Source organism: Vicugna pacos, chromosome 1, assembly GCF_048564905.1.
Source record: "Vicugna pacos chromosome 1, VicPac4, whole genome shotgun sequence".
NCBI lineage: Eukaryota > Metazoa > Chordata > Mammalia > Artiodactyla > Camelidae > Vicugna > Vicugna pacos.
In genome coordinates this window covers 99,109,459-99,126,068 of record NC_132987.1, presented here as the reverse complement: position 1 = coordinate 99,126,068, position 16,610 = coordinate 99,109,459, and the positions used below count along the sequence as shown (strand labels likewise).

The 16,610-nt window shown below is 36.8% G+C and overlaps 1 long non-coding RNA gene across 2 annotated transcripts; it reads right to left on the bottom strand.

The window, feature by feature from the left end:
• Positions 1 to 828: 828 nt before the first annotated feature.
• Positions 829 to 16,405, bottom strand: LOC140699428 (uncharacterized). Of its 2 annotated transcripts, XR_012077598.1 has the most exons (4): positions 16,183 to 16,405; positions 8,773 to 8,869; positions 7,070 to 7,218; positions 829 to 1,415 (listed from the first exon to the last, which is right to left on the bottom strand). It is a non-coding gene; the product is annotated as an uncharacterized lncRNA (long non-coding RNA). The 2 variants fall into 2 exon arrangements; XR_012077594.1 differs by lacking the exons at positions 829 to 1,415; positions 7,070 to 7,218 and having other exon boundaries at positions 8,631 to 8,869.
• Positions 16,406 to 16,610: the final 205 nt, after the last annotated feature.

Here is a 16,610-nt window from a genome sequence, read left to right as displayed (position 1 = left end):
TATTTTACTAACTAATGAAGACACACAAATAAATAGAATATGGCCCTTCTTGATGAGTTTCCAATTTTATGGAGAAGACAGATGAGAAGAGATGTAAGCATAATGGCAAAGAGCTAGTTTTAATTTAGAATTTATATTTGTTCATAAAAGGACAGTGACTAAGAAGATATAGCAGGGCATTATCAGAGACTAAAATAGGAATTTGAAAGCTGAATTAAAAATGTGTATAGTCAGCACCCCCTATCTATCCTCAGATGCAGAAAGCCAAATGTACCAGCCATTTTACATGAGACTTGAGTATCCTCAGATTTTGGGGGGAATGGGGGTGGTGCCTAGAACCAGTCCTCCATAGATACCAAGAAATGACTGTATTTAAACTTAAGGTCTAATTCTCAAGGGAAAACTAAAGCCTCAATTTTCTTAGTGTTTAGATTGTTTGGTCTTTATTTTGGACCATACACATTTTCCTCTAAATGCTGAAAAAAGTAGACGTAAACTTAAGTGGTGTCATTTATTAGGAGACAAGGTCAGGACTAAACCTGAGTAAATTGTAAGTTTAATAGATTCCTTTACTCTGTAATTAACTCTGGTTCATCATTAAAGTTAGTTGTCTGCCTCCTAAGTTTCCCCCGACCTTTCAGCACTTGCTTTTGTTACTGTGTAGTCTTCTCCATTAGGCTGAATTATCCCCCTGTTCTTCCATGACACCCTCCTGTGTCTTGCATGTCAGGTAACTTGTCAGTCTTTCATGGGCTGCCTCCCCCAAGTTGTTGTGGGATTCAGTGGGCTGGTGAGTGAGCGGTAAAAGAGTTTACCAAAGACAAAGGATGAAAATAGGAAAGGAGTTTATTAGGTACGCTCCATAGACACCAGCAGGTCACACAGACGAGGGGTGCCTCTGTGAGCTCTGAGGGTCAGGTACTGAGATCTTTCAGGGAGGGCAACCTTTAACTCCTTGAGCTTATATGACATCAGGCACAACGGTGTTCACAGGGTGCATGATCCACTCGTGCACAATTCTCTGACTGGTTGGTGTTGAGGTAACAGGGAAGGGAGCGGGTCGTGAAAGCGTAAGGCTAGGGATTTTGGTGGGGGGTTGTGACCGGTCCTGCTGGCTGGGCTCCTGGTCACTGTGAGGGTGATCGTTGTCTAGAGTAGTTTAGCTAAGGTTCGTAGCCATTAGAAAGGAATGTTCTTCGTCATCTTTAAAGAGCAGCAACTGGATGGTTGAGAGGCCTTGGCACGGGAATCTGCCAGACCCCACACATGTGACTGGTTCATGTGTTCTTAGGGTAGTCAAACTTCTTTGGTGGTCTTTGGCTTCCAAAAGCAGCTTCCCAAGTAGTGAAGGTGAATGATACGGAACTCTCAAGGCCAGTCTTCGTAAGTTAAACGGTGTCTCCTCCACCACATTTCTATAGGTCAAAACAAGTCATGAAATGGACACCAATTCACAACTTGATAGAAGGAGATCTAAAGCATGTGTGATCATCTTTAATCTACCATAAAGGGGAATGAGAAATGGATAGAATACAGAGTCCAAAGTTTTAAGAGAGACTTTGGATTGGCCAAGATATCTTTAAAACCAACTTAAAATAAAAGTAAAATAAATTGGGAGTAAGACGAAAGGGGGGAAAAACTATTTTAGAAGAATTGATCTAATATAATCTTGAACTGGGTTTTTAATTAAGTAAGGTTAAGATAATTACAAAGAGAAGTATGGGAAGATAGTTTCTAAAAAAGATATAACTATTTTACCGATATTACACTATGTCTTTACTGTTTGTTTCTGAACTTTACATGATGAAAAGAAAACTGAGAATAATTCAATAGAAAAATTAGATGAGGTAATTTTCAAAAAGATACTGAATTCTGTATTCTAAGGAAAGGTGTCAATGTTGAGTCATCTTCATATGCTATCTTTAAATAAAATACTAAAACATTTTCTTAATTAATATTTAAAAAATTTTTTTAATTTACTTTTTAAGGGGAGGAGGTCATTAGTTTTACTTACTTGTTTATTTTTTTAGAGGAAGTACTGGGGATTGAACCCAGGACCTTGTGTATGCTAAGCATGTGCTCTAACACTTGAGCTATTCCTTCCCCCCATTTTCTTAACTTATGAAACAGTGTTTTGCTTGTATTTTACCTTCATCGCAGTGTTAAGCAAAAATGTGGGCAAGCAATGCCCATAAAAAAGACTGGCGGAAAACAAATCTTTGGACTCTAAAGTCCTAACTTTCCTCTGGCTGAGTTCTCTTCATCTTCAAATCTGAAGATTACCAAGCCAGCACAACCCCATTCTTGTCTCCGTGGCTCAGCTACTCCCCCTTCCTCACTCTAATATTACACAGTCCTCAATTGTCAGTACAAATAATTCAGTCATCCTGGCATTTTTCACTGATTTGGCTCTTAAACTGATAATTAATGCACAGTCCTATTTCCCTCTTCCCTGACCAGGAATGTCAAAATATTAACTTCTTGCAATCTTTTTTTGGAGTCAATACACTTAATCTTAGAAAGGTTAAAAGAATAGACTCCATTCTATTTTGTAAATATTCTCATTTCCATCTAACAGGAAGCAACCATACTTCTTAATATTTCCATTTTGTATAAGTATGATAAGTGTTTTAAGTGTTTTTTCCAAATCATTTTAATTTAAGTACTTAATGAGGAATCAAATGTCATTTATTCAACAGATACTCATTAAGGATCTGTGATACCAACAGTGGGGGCTGTGCATTCCACAAGGACAAAAAATGTTAAATTTAAGTCAGATTTTCAATGACTTCTAAAAATCTTAATATACTTCAAAATAAAAGTAAAGCCAATGTGTTGTTATAGCTGACTGCTAAAAAAAAAAAAGCTTTTTTTCTGTTGTATTGCTTTCCTGACAGATTGAATTAAAAGATTATTTCCTGCTCAATTTTTAACTTTATTTTTCAGAGGAGTTTTATATTTACAGCACAATTAAGAGGAAGGTACACAGATTTCCCAGGTACCCTCTTCTCACACACATACATAGCCCCACCCATCAACATACTCCACAAAGTGGTACATTTGTTACAATTGAACCTACATTGACACAGTATAATCACTTAAGGTCAATACATTAGGATTCACTCATGGCATTGCACATTCTGTGGTTTTGGACAAATGCATACTGACATATATCCATTGTTATGGTATCAGAGTGTATTCATTGCCCCCCAGATCCTCCTCACCCCAACTGTTTATCCCCAACTTCCCTACTCATTGCTATTTCTTACATCCAAAACTGAGTGTGGACTTACTGTTTGAAGTAGAGTCTCAGAAACATCATATTTTATTCAATCTTGTGATTTTAAATACCAAAAACTACACATCTGCAGAATACATAAACTCTAAGATTTTTTTAATTTTAAAATTCCGTGGTTATGGTAAATATGGGCCAAGTAAAAACTAGGTATTTCTTTTACCTTGAAAATGTGCTGAGAATTATCTAAATGTAGAGTTAAAGTGCATTCGTCCCAAATAATTGTTTGAATTATTATCCAAAATAATATTTGGAATGTAATCCCCTAAAATAGATAGTTCATCCCAAGCATGAAAGCTTTTAAAGCAAATTCAGCAAACTTTGAGATTCCTTAACAGTAAAGTAACTTTGTGCTAAGAAATTCAATAAAACTATCAAAATATTAATTACTTCTCCTCGTAAGATGGATCTAAAATCTATTTAGTATCAGATGTGGCCAAATAGTTATCATTAATATTAAGGATGTATTTGAAATAATTTAGGGATGATGGAGATTCTTTACATGTAATGCATTAATTTTAAACACATAATGAAATAATTTTAGCATCACGTATGTTTTCTAGGTCCTGAGATTGTGTGTGGTGCACTGTGAGCTGGTGTGTGCCCTGTGTCTTGAGGGTGGCAGTGAAGGAATGGGGATGTTGAGGGGCAGTTGTCATATATTTCTAAATATTTTCACTTATCTGAAAATTGAGTGAGAAAAACTAAATGTTCTCTAAGGTATCTTAGAGATACAGTTGTAATAATTCTATGCAAAGTTTGGACCAGCTTTTAAAAATCATTTATTATCTGTTACTTTATTCTCTCAAATCAGTTTATTATCTGAGTCCCAGCTCAGCCGAGACCAAGGAAAGGATGCCCCTGCTGTGATCTTTAATAGAAGACTACTTTTGATTCCACTGTCTTCTTGTGCCTCCTTTGTTTTTTAACTTATTTTTATTCAGTCATTTTCTTCTCTCTGGAGGTAAACAAACTGCTTGCCTCAGGCCTTGATAACTTTGAAAAGCAATCTGAACTTAAAAATCAATTTAATGACATGTTCCTATAGCATTAAGGTCCATTGCTTGCCTACATTTGGCAAAGTTAAATGAGAAGGTGATCTGTTACAACAATTATAAAAGTAAACCTATTCACAGCAAGGAAAGCCCATGGAAGTCCAGAAGGCATTACTATCCGTCTCAGGGCTAAACATCTCTGCATCTTCACCCCACTCCAGAGGTAGTGAGCAGTTAAGGAGGCCTGGGTGTCAGTGCTCACCAGCATTGCTCTGTTCTTCTAAATTTGGTGTCCCATAATTTAGTTTATCAGTTCAACACAATGAATCTGGAATGGTTTAAAGACCTGATTTCATAAAATCTGGTAATCCTTTCCTCTTCCTGGAAGTATGTTTGTTGAATGCAAAGGAAATCAGGACCTTTGGGGAATTCTGAGGCATTGAAGCTGCCAACACATCACTGGTTGCCTGTCCTTGGCTCTGTTCCCCGTGTTGTGGTGCCATTAATGCAAAGAGCACTGAACATGAAAGCACAGGGGCAGGATAATTGTATTACTTTTGTTTGTTTGTTTTTAAAATTATGACCCATGTTATCACTACTCCTTCATTTACTGTTTTTCTAAGAAAACAGAAATGTTTGTCTTTTTTGAAAAAGTATCTGTGCTTCATCTTGCTTATGACTCTGCTTTATACATTCTGGGCACCTCAAGTAAATCTCAGCATAGCTAATAAAATATTTCTAATAGACTTTTTCTCATATAAGGATCAGAATGGGCCCTATTTTTGATAATATTATTACGGATTTTTTTTTTAAATTTTGGTGGGGGGAGGTAATTAGGTTTATTTCTTTATTTTAGAGGCGGCACTGGGGATTGAACTCGGGGCCTTGTGCTCCAGCACTTGCACTATGTCCTCCCTATAATGATGTTTTAGTTTTTAAAACTACATTTTTTCTTGAATAATTGTGGAAATAAGATTATTACTTTCAAGGACTGCACACACTTAGTCCAAGGATAAAAGGAATCTCTCCTGCTTTGTTGCCAAATGTGTGATCTGCAGAATCAGCACTATTTTAGCTTTTGCTGGACTTTGGAATCCCAGGCCCCAGCCCAGACCTTGGCTTTAACACAGGCCCAGGTCATCCTTCTGCACATGAATATTTGAGAAGCATTGCTCTCTAACAGTTCTTTTGAATACACACATAATAATTTTTTTTGATACTCGGCTTTTATTTTTACCTCCAAACTGTAGCCTAGATGGTTTTTAGATTTTGTTTAAAGAATGATCTATCTTTTTGATAATATGCTCAATACACTCCAGAGGAAAAAAAAGTAGAACAATTTTTGCTTCTACAGAATACTTTCTATTTCTTTAATGTACTAACTAAGAAAGTTGCATAATGTTGAGACCGTTAATGTAGCCATCTTGGTAAAAAGGACCTATGATTGAGTTCTAATTCCCAAATATATCTGAATTTGGGGGAAAAAAATGTGTGGGTGTAGAGAAAACATGAAATATCAGGTGATTATTTTGTGAATGACTTTATCTGCCTACTAAAGGATTCCTTATTATATTTCCTGTTTCATTTATAATAACTCAATTTATAAAGATTTGATTTATACACAATTGCTGCAGCACATATAAGGCAGTGAATGGGTTATGACAGCAGCAATTTTTTAGGGGTTATGACACCAAGAATAGTTCCATAAATAGACTGCCCAGGGACAGTGCCATGTCCTCCTCCAGGGTCATCCTGAAGCTTGAAGCATTTCTCTGCATAGATCATTATATCCTAAGCCCTTTATCTTAGTTTTTCTAAAAGAGATTCATAATAATTTGGAAATAGTACATTTCAGACATTCTCCTTGGAAGACAAGCCGTGATGCTTGAAGAAAATTATAAGCTAAATACATTTAATAGTGAATTATTAAGAAAGAAATATTTCATACTCATAAAAGACTGAATGTTTATTCTTGTATCCTTACATTAGTGTTGTAAACCAGAGTTTTATTTGTCCCCTCCATTTGTCGCAATATTTTATTTTAAGTAAATTATATCAATGTCTTAGGAAACCTAAAGACTATGGTCTAAACCAGTTTACTATTAGGGAAATTTGATGAGAGCTTCCAGATTTTAATGCTGAAATAAATAACTCACAAGATCCATAAATGAATACTGAACTCATTTTGAAAAACCAGAAAATGTCTGGTTATTTTTGTAGAGTCTAAATTGAACCTTTTTTTTCAAACTAAAATTACTAAATGATTCAGCTGATTTTGTATCTATATATTATAATTGCAAATGTGAAACAAATGGTAAGAAGTGACACTACATTATTCTTTTGTGGGTCACATAAGTATCAACATTCGATTAAATTTCTTCAATTTAATCAGTTGCTCTTAATGTGAATCAAATGAAAAGATTACATAGATGGTTGGTATATGTTACAAAATTTGAATTTTAAGTAGAATCAGTAATAGGAATTGTGTAGGCTAAAATGAAACACAGGTACACACAAATGCTTTCTTTTTAAAAAATACTACCCGTTTTCTCTGCATTCACATCAGGATTAGCAGTTATGTTTTGTTGTTTTGCTTTTATCCATTATGAAAGAAGTAGGAGGTACTACAAGTTTCTAGAAGGTTTATTTATGAAATGATACTTACAGAGGAACAATACCTAAAAATATCCACCTAAGGTACTTCTATAACTTTAGGTTACAAACATTAACGTAAACAATTTTCTGGAAAGAAGAAGAAATACCCCAACAGCAGTGGTACCTGTGTGTGTTGAGATGGAAACAGCCCACGTCTGGCCCGCACGTCAGGAGGCTCCAGCCTTAGCTAATAACCCCGTGGCTGGATGAGACCCAGTGAGATTGCTGCCAATAGCCACCCACCACACCTTTCTCTAGCAATCGAGCCTTCTCCTAAAAAGCAAAGAATAATGTTTTCAGGTGTCAGCTTCCCCAACTTCTCACACTTCCACCAGTAACTAGCTTATCTGGGTATCTACGCATTCTTACATCTTCCCCTCCAGTCGCTAAAAATGAGGCCCTTCTTCCTGACGGAGTCCAGTGCACTTCGTGTCTACCATTCTCGACTCCGTGGCCTCAAAGTTTCTCTCTCCTATAAATACACATTGCCTTGCATTTCTCTTTCTAAAATTACCTTACCACAGCACTCCCTTCTAATGTTACAACAATGATGGTCTACGTCTACTTAAGGCCATAAAGACTAGGAATGACCCATTAATTGTCAAATTAATGACTGTTTGAGCTTGTCTCACTAGTCCTCCCTGTTTTGCTGCATAAGCATTAGCCAGTATCATCTTCTCCCCACTTAGGATCCTTCTGTCTCTCTGCCCCAATTCTCCTCCTCTGTATTCCTCTGGATACCCACGAATGTTCTCTCCATGGCCCTCTTCCTTGCACTTACTCTACACTTTTTCCTCTGTGATCTCACCCTTTTCTGTGTTAATAACCACTGCGTCCAGAGCACTGCCAACATCCTGATTTCAGACTTCGAGCTTCCAGAACTGTGACACAGTACGCTTCTATTGTTTGAGGTCACCCAGTTGGTGGTTTTGGGTTATGGCCACCCTAAGACACTAATACGCCCTCCCCCCTCTGTTGAGAATTTAGGTAACTAAATGCAGCACAGTCCTCTCAGTGATACACAGAAAGGCCACTTGTAACTGTGTCTTACTTATCTTCGCTTTCTTTGATTTCCCTCTTCACTTTCCTTTCCTTGTATTTTGCGCTGTAAGTGCAGTCCGGTGAATCTTTTTGTGCCCTCTGCTCTCTCGCCCTTCCGTGGTTTGGCAAACACTGTTCACTTTGTTTGTAATGCCCACTACCCCTTGCTTGAGAGGCAAACGGCTCTTTGTTCTACAAAAGCCGGTTCAGAGTTTATGTCTCCTTTGATGACTTCCTTGACCCCATTTCTGCAGTTGCCCATCCATCTGTAGCTTCATTTACTATCTCCTGCCTGTGCCTGTTATGAGATTGGGGTTTGGGAAGGTGTTTATTTATCTCTGCATCCTTCGCCTCTAACATAGTGACTGGCCTAGAGCAGTTAGTGACTTTATTATTCACTTTAATTCAACAAACATTTGTGTACTTACATGGTCAAGCAATCTGATTTCAGGTCTAAGAAACAAGGACAAGGCAATCTTCCGTATAAGGGTTTGGTACTTAGTAACAGGTTAAAGCTTATTATAACATATAAACAAAGATGTAACATCACGTGTGGTATTCAAGCAGTGACAAGTAGTGAAACAGATTAAATCAAAACCAGTATGCCCTTTGTGAACAATATTGAAATTTATTGACTCAGTAGAAGTACTTGACAATTTTAATTTGTTGTTAGCTATTCTCTATGCAGGATTCTCAAAAAATGTGGGTCTCCATTAATAAAATACATGCATAGATTTAAGCACTTGTTCAGTGTCGACTGCTAACATCGTAAATGTTTTATCCAACCTCAGTCCTGGTGGTGCCGAGCATCAGTCAGCCAGGTTGTGGTCTCCGCTTTCGTGCAAAGTTATCAGTTGCAGGTACAGAGTATTCAGAGGCATCCCTAAGAAAAACAGGGTTTTTTTAAGCTTTAAATTTTTTTAGATTTTTAAAGTAGAAAAATTCTCAAGAATTGTACTATTGGTGTTAGATTTTTAGACATTCCCAGTATATGTAGCTCATAAAGACTAGTAGACTTGAGCATAAGAGGGTGAGAAGACCACGATTAAGGATATTTTGACGGCATCTTAGCCTATTTCAGATTCTAGAAATTAAATTTCCTGGAGGCAAGCTCAGTGCAGATCAGCTAGGCTGATGCTTTCTGCAACTGCTGCTGCAACAGCAGGAAATATATTTGGACCTGCAGTCGTTTAAATGAGTGAGATCTTTGTTTGAAATTTTCAATCTGGAAAGGACTATATAGTTAAATGTAATTACTTGAATGAGGCCAAGCTTGATGCAAAGTTGGAAACAGTGCATGGATTACAAATATAAACTATGGTCACATATCAGAAACACTTGTATCTAAATTGTTTCCTATTCAAAGTTCACGCACAGATCACTTAAACAGTAATTCCATTTGAAATGTGGGCGCTGTTAACAATATATCAATGGTGTTTAGTTATTCTTACATATTTCATGATCATAGATTTCCACTAGCCTTTTCCAATACTGCCTGTCTAGCCTCCCACTTTGCTCTTGTGAGTTCTCTTCTCCATCTCTTCTATAGCTATTTCAAACCTGTCACTCCCTCCCTTTCCCCGATCACCCTTAGTATATACCCCAGCCTTTTATTTCACAGAGAAAATAGATGATACTATGCTCAGCCACCATCTACCATATTGGCTAACCTACTTGTATCTCCACTAATTTATCTTCTTCACTATCTTTTGAAAGAAAAAACTACCCTTTATCTTTTACAAGCCTTCTTCAGAATCTTGTGTCATTGATTACTAATTTCTCTCCAGATAATTTAACCTTCCTCTCTCCACTGGATTCATTCATTCATTCTTTTGTTAATTTCATACATTTATTCAAAATTCATTTCTGGATTGAGCTCCAGTGTAGCAGAAGAGGGTCCCTACCCTTAGGCAGCTCACAACCCAGTGGGGATCCATTGAAATACAGTATCTACTGGATCCTTCCCATCAGCCTATACATTTGCTTTATTCTCTTTTGCTTCAAAATAAAATACAATCTACACGTCAGCACTATGTTTCTCTTATTATGTCTTATCTCTTTTTCTCCAATTCAAAGGTAAACTGTTATTAGTCTGTTGAATTCATGCACTTCATTTTCTCATTTCCCCACTGTGATGTTTAATTTTATGTGTCAAATTGACTGGGCTAAGGAATGCCCTGATAGTTGCTAAAACATTATTTCTGGGTCTATCTGTGAAGATGTTTCTGGAAATCTTTTGTATTTGCATCTATAGATGGAGTCAGTCAATCCCTCACCAGTGTAGGTGAGCATCATCCAATCTACTAAAAGCTTGAATAGAACAAAAAGGTAGAGAACAGGCAAATTTGCTCTCTGCCTGGAAATTCATCTTTTCTTTCCCTTGTGCATTGGTGCTCCTAGTTCTTGGGCCTTCAGACTCAGACCAGGGTTTATACCATTGGCTTCCCTGGTTCTCAGGCCTTTAGGTGTGGACTGGAACTACACCAGTAATTTTGCCGAGTCTCCAGCTTGCAGACAACAGATCATGGGACTTCTCAGCTTCCATAATTGCATAAGCCAATCCCTCATAATAAATCCTACACATACACACACATATACACACACACACATATACACACACACATATATATACAAACACACATACAACTTTATATATCCTATTGATTTTGTTTCTCTGGAGAACTCTGATTCTTATGCCCACTTATCCCGCAACTTATTTCAACCTGACTTTTATCATCAACACATTACCAAAAGTATTTTAGATAGGAACAGAACCGTTTCTGCTTTGCAAACATGCACTCTTTTCAAACAACAGCAACAAAAACCACCTCTCTATGTCTCTAGACATTTTACTTCAAGATCTTTTATACTTCATCTACCTCTTCTTACCAACTCTTTAGTGTTCCTAATTTTTTGACCTCAAGTCTTACTATCTTTTAAGTTACATGTTCTCTGTTTATGTTCTTACACCAATAACCTAAATTGGTACCATGAACTGCTGACCCCCAAGCCTCTTCTCTCAGATCCAATCCTATAGGTCAAATTAAGCACCCAGTACCTATATGTGGATGACACACAGATACGTCAAAGGTATTCATTCCGTGTTCAGTGCACCATCCTTCCCAGGTCCTGGGTTATTTCGGGAGTCTTCTTATTTAGCCATAAACATCACCTCAATCCATCCATTTTCTTAATCCAGAAATCTAGGAGTCACTTTTAAAACGCCTCTCATAGTCACTTTCTGTATTGAATTGGGTATATCTAATCGTTTTCTTATCTTCACTTTTTGTATTACACCAATTTCGCAAACCGCCGTTACAATGCCGAGGGATTAGGGGGCGTTAAATGTTCTCCCAGGGTGCGAGTTTGACTTTCTTCATTTTGTTCTCCACAGGGAATATGTCAGACTGATAAATCAAATGAAAGTATCTGATCATATTATGCCCATGGTTAATGCTCTTTGGAAGCTTCCCATTGCTTACAAGTCCCCGTGTTATCTTGACCCTTTCGATCCATGCCCAGCCTCAGGTCTCCTCACGTGTCTGTCTCCTTAATTGTACACCAGCTACACTGACCCTCCCCATCCATAACTTTTGTCTCTGCTGAGAGTTGTCTTGTCCATTCTACTACTCTATCTTTATCTATATAACCTCACTCAGCTTTAGTTCTCAGTTTAGTCTTCGGTTGAGGCAGTATTATTGAGAGCTGCTACGTACGGGCTTTTGTCTCTCTCGACCCTCTGAACTAGGATAAGCCCTCCTGCAACCTCTCACACTGCATGTCTTCATACCATAGATACATTTGCAATGATTTAACTAAAAGTAGAAATTGTATTTTTCAATTGATCTTCTAGAGCATACATTCTCTAAGAGTGGGGATCCTTGCCTGTTTTCTTATGAGTACACCCGTTGATCACAACAGTAAGTGAAATGTTTGGTACATCATATGCACTCAAAATAAATATATATCAACTGAGCAGACATTCAAATGAGGTCATTAGAGAAAAATGCACCAAAAACTATAATGAGAGCTGAATTTTTCCATACTAGAGGAACATTTATTTTCTTAAAATTTCTCCACTGAATTGTGATAGATGGGTTGTTTTTTTTTTAATATAAAAGTGACTTAAGCATTCTAAAGACAGTTTTCCATTCCCCAGCATTTGACTTATTGGCTCAATGATTATTTATTACCAAAATAATTAAGATCAATTAATGGAATCACCTAGATATAAAAATGTCATAGTAATGTTCTATATTATCTCAGTGAACTTTCATTGTTAGAAACAATAGCAGGCCGCAACTTCTCAGGCCTTACACCTTGGGTCTATGTTATGTAAGTGTTTTAATTTCCTACGTGAAGAAGCCAGTATATAGAATACCTTGACTCTACAGTGGCAGTGACCTTTGAACTCAACTGCCGTTATAGTTTTTCTATTTTTAATCATATTTTAAAAAATATTTATTGTTGCTCTAATAATTGAAAGTGTTTCTGGAGGTGTACAGCTGTGACACAGGCGTCTCCAGGGGGCATTTTAGCAGCTCCTTAGTGCCAAAATCTGTTGTCTCAGGGCTCACATTTCATACATTGCGTGCAAGGCAGAGAGCAGGGTAAATGAAGCAGTATGAGAGCCCTTCCTGTCCTCTTTTCTTTTATTAGGATGATACCATTTCTCAGAAGCCCTTATTGTATCTTCTCTTATTTCTTATTGACAGTTCTTGTTACTACTGGCAAAGTCTAGATAAAAAAGGCGAGGCAAGTGGGACTGAATTTAAGGCTTTTGCAGTCTCTGCAGCAGGAGGCAGATAAGGAGAATGGGCTGGCACATTTATATAGGAGAAGATGTCTTCTCCTATATAAGTACATATTTATGTTCCAAATATAAAAACTAAATGCAGAACATTTAAAGTGTACATACTCTCACAACCCAGGGATAAGCATTAGAAATTAATATGTAGGTGCTTTGATTACTGCTTTATCTTAACTAAATGTACTTTATAGATCAGTCTCATATTGTTTGACAATATTTATTTTACAGGCTGCATATTGTCCCATTTTACATATACACCATCCCTTTAACTATTATCTAATTTATTACTAGGTACGTTGCTGCTGTTATGGTTGCTTATTCAATTTTCTATTTTATTTACTAGTTTTACCAAGAATGTATGGATAATAGGAAATATTGATTTTAAAAGGATGTATATACTATTGTATCTTAACATTCCATGACACTGTACATGAATGTGTATATTAATTACATTAAATATTGATCTAAATATAAATCTGAAATGACCTTGTTTAAAAGTATATTCAAGGTAAGGTTTTTTTTTTCCTAATGTGCTAATATCCTGTCACCATGGGCCTAGAAAGCAGGGCTGTCACTACAGAGTGTTGAGAACTCGGATTATCAAGCCACAGAGAGTTATTTTCAGGCTGAGAAACCTAACAGAATTCGCCTTGCTGGCTTTTGAACTTACGCAGGATAAGTAACTCCTTTTTATCCTCCTAATATTCCTTTCTGGAATGGTAATGTCTACCCAATGCATGTACCACCACTATATTTCAGAAGCATACAACTTGTTTCCAGTTGCACAGGTCCACAGATGGAGAGAATTTTTTTTTTTCCAGGTTGGATCATGCCCAGAGTCTTACCCATACCTGACTTAGGTGATTTAGATGAAAGTTTGGACTTAGAGTTGATGCTGGAATGGGTTAAGACTTTGGGAAATGTCAGGATGTCATGAAACCATTTTACATATGGGAAAGCCATAGACTTTGGGGGGCAGAGAGTGGGTAGGTTGAATTGTGTCCCTAAAAAGTTATGATCAAGTCCTAACTCCCAATACCTGTGAATGTGACCTTATTTGGAAAGAGGTTCTCGTAGATGTGATCAAGTTACAAAGAGATCATACAGGATTAGTTAAGATAAGCCCTAAACCAGTGATCTCTGTCTTCATAAGAGAAAGGGGAGGGACACACAGAGAAGAAGACAAGGGAGGCCAAGATTGGGGTGATGCAAACCAAGAGATCTTCAGGATTGCCAGTGACCATGAGAACTTATAAAAGGCAAAGAAGCATTCTTCCCCAGAGCTTTCAGAGGGAGCATGGCCCTGCTAAGACTTTGATTTCAGACTCCTAGCCTCTGCAACTGTGAGAGAATAAACTTCTGTTGTCTAAGCCACCCAGTTTGTGGTAGTTTGTTATGGCAGTCCTAGGAAACTAACACAGATTTTGGTAGTCCATTCAAAGTTAGTACTGAACAAATACATCATAAAAAAGTCAACTTAAAGAGACATTAAAATTTAAAGCAACCCTCAGGAAATCTTTCTAAATTTGGAGTACTTGAACTTGTAACTTCTTATGTGTTTGTAACTTGTCACATTTGTTTAGAGAGAAAATTCAAAAAACCAACACTGCCTTTCTTAACATCAAATCATGTATAAGCTATTTTATGGGACTCATTAGTATGACTGTTAATGTTGGTATTTTTAGGGCTGTTCACTGCACTGTAATAATTGTAAGTGTTATAAAGAGTGGCATGGTGGAATGTTGGAACAGTTTGGAGGGACAAGATCAGTATAAACTGAAGAGCCAGTAAAGGTTTTTCATAGACTTGAGAAGGAGGATTAAAAAAATGGAAGATGAAAGAGGAGAAAAAAAGAGATCAGGGAAGGGATCACATTTTAGTTATAAGAAATTGCCCAAATGATGAATGGATCGGACGTTTCATACTGTGTCAGTGGGCATTAAGGAAATCAACCTAGTACAGTTAATTGCCCTATTTGATTAATGTTAACCACCAATTGAGATAATTCAGTTTCTCAATTATGTTTTTTCTTCTCGCTAGTTGGGGTTCACTATTAATTAAGAATAGAACTAGATAAAATTATTTAATTTTATTTCTTTGCCCACATTTAATATTTTTTCCTAGGTTTATATTTATTTATAGTTAATGTGGATACAATGTTTTAGAATGTAAAAAAGCTGAAAGTATGCATTGTAATAAATAACCCTGTATACTCTTTATGTTTAAAAATATCTGCTTTAATGGATATAGATAATTATGTCAAATTTTGTCCTCATCTTGAATTTTCTCATATAATCTCACCTTTTTCTGTAAACATGTATATCTAAGACACAAAGTGAAATAAATTTTGTGAGTCTGTCCTGGCACAATGCTATGTATAAAGATCATATTTTAGCAAGGTAGATGACATCCTCAAAGAGCAGAATCTCAGAGGTTCTTGCAAAATTAATTGGCGAGGTTTGAATAGTGGTTCAGCACTTTTCTACTCTGTTCTGTGTAGAATCAGTGACTGGGGATGGGGATGGGACCCCCAGGCCTGTTGTAAGAAGAGGGTGTGACAGGCAGAAGGCTGCCTCCCCTCTGTCTACTCCTCTGTCAGTTGCTAGAGCGCTGGACCAAACACTATCCCAGTGACCACCTCGATCACTGGTTCTTAGCTCTGCCTGCACATGGGAATCAACCGGAGAGCTTTTCCAAAATAGCTTTTCTTTGTGCAAGTAATTTGTCAGCAACTCTTCTGTTTCTGAGTAGCCTCTAAATACCTTGCAAATGACAATACTGTGACACAGTGTAGATTTTATATTTTTGAATGTTGATATAGGAAGATGGAATCATATATTTCCTTCTTCAAGTTAAAACCTTAGATGTTAACATTTTTAAAGGAGAAAAATACAAGATCAAAACTTTTCTGATTTATGCATGATATTAACTGTTTGAATAGAAAATTAAATCAGTGAAAAATCTCAAATGACCTGATAATGTAAGATTTGATAGGAAAAACACACCCATAGTGTATATAATGTGTTTTTCTTCTGTATACATTTTATGCAAATGAAATTAGCAAAGCCTAATTTCTTAGTTGTCACATGTATTTGTTAATAGAATAACACTTCAGTCATTTGAAATTGAACATACTATTGTTCTTCCAAGGTTTATATAATTAATAATTAGAAAGCAGTAACATTTACAGCATTTTAAATCTCTAAGTAGATGAATGATAGTGAAATTTAATTAATCACCTTAATTACGGGAGCCATTAATTGTGCCTCTTTGAAGCAAATGAATTAAACCTCCCACACATAAACAGTATAAAACTAAAATATCCATACATTTTGGTTTTATAGTCAGTTTGATACTGAACTTAGAAAAAAAAGCAGCTATATTACCTAGAATTCAATCACTGGAACGTATCGATGAGCCAAACTGTAATTGTCACCCTTTTTGTTTTTTATCTTCACATGCTTTATCTAGACATCACATTTAAAGTCATTCAATAGAAATTGAATTTCTACAGAACAAATCTCAGACAAGCTTATGTCCGAGCATCCCTCCCTTTGTAGATGCATGCATTGTTCATTTTTAAAGTTTTGTATTTTCCTGATGCCTTAACATCTCCACAGTCTGTGAGCGGCTCACCCAGGTGTCCAGGATACCAGTATGATGAAGGTCCCCTTCTTGCCCTCCTCTGATTGTGACCTAGTGACATTCAAATGCACCAATGAAATCCCAACAAGCCTTTAGCTTATGTGCTCCAACCTGACTTTCCCCCAAGTCCCCCAAAAAGACATTTGCCCACCAGCTCTCACTCTTTCTC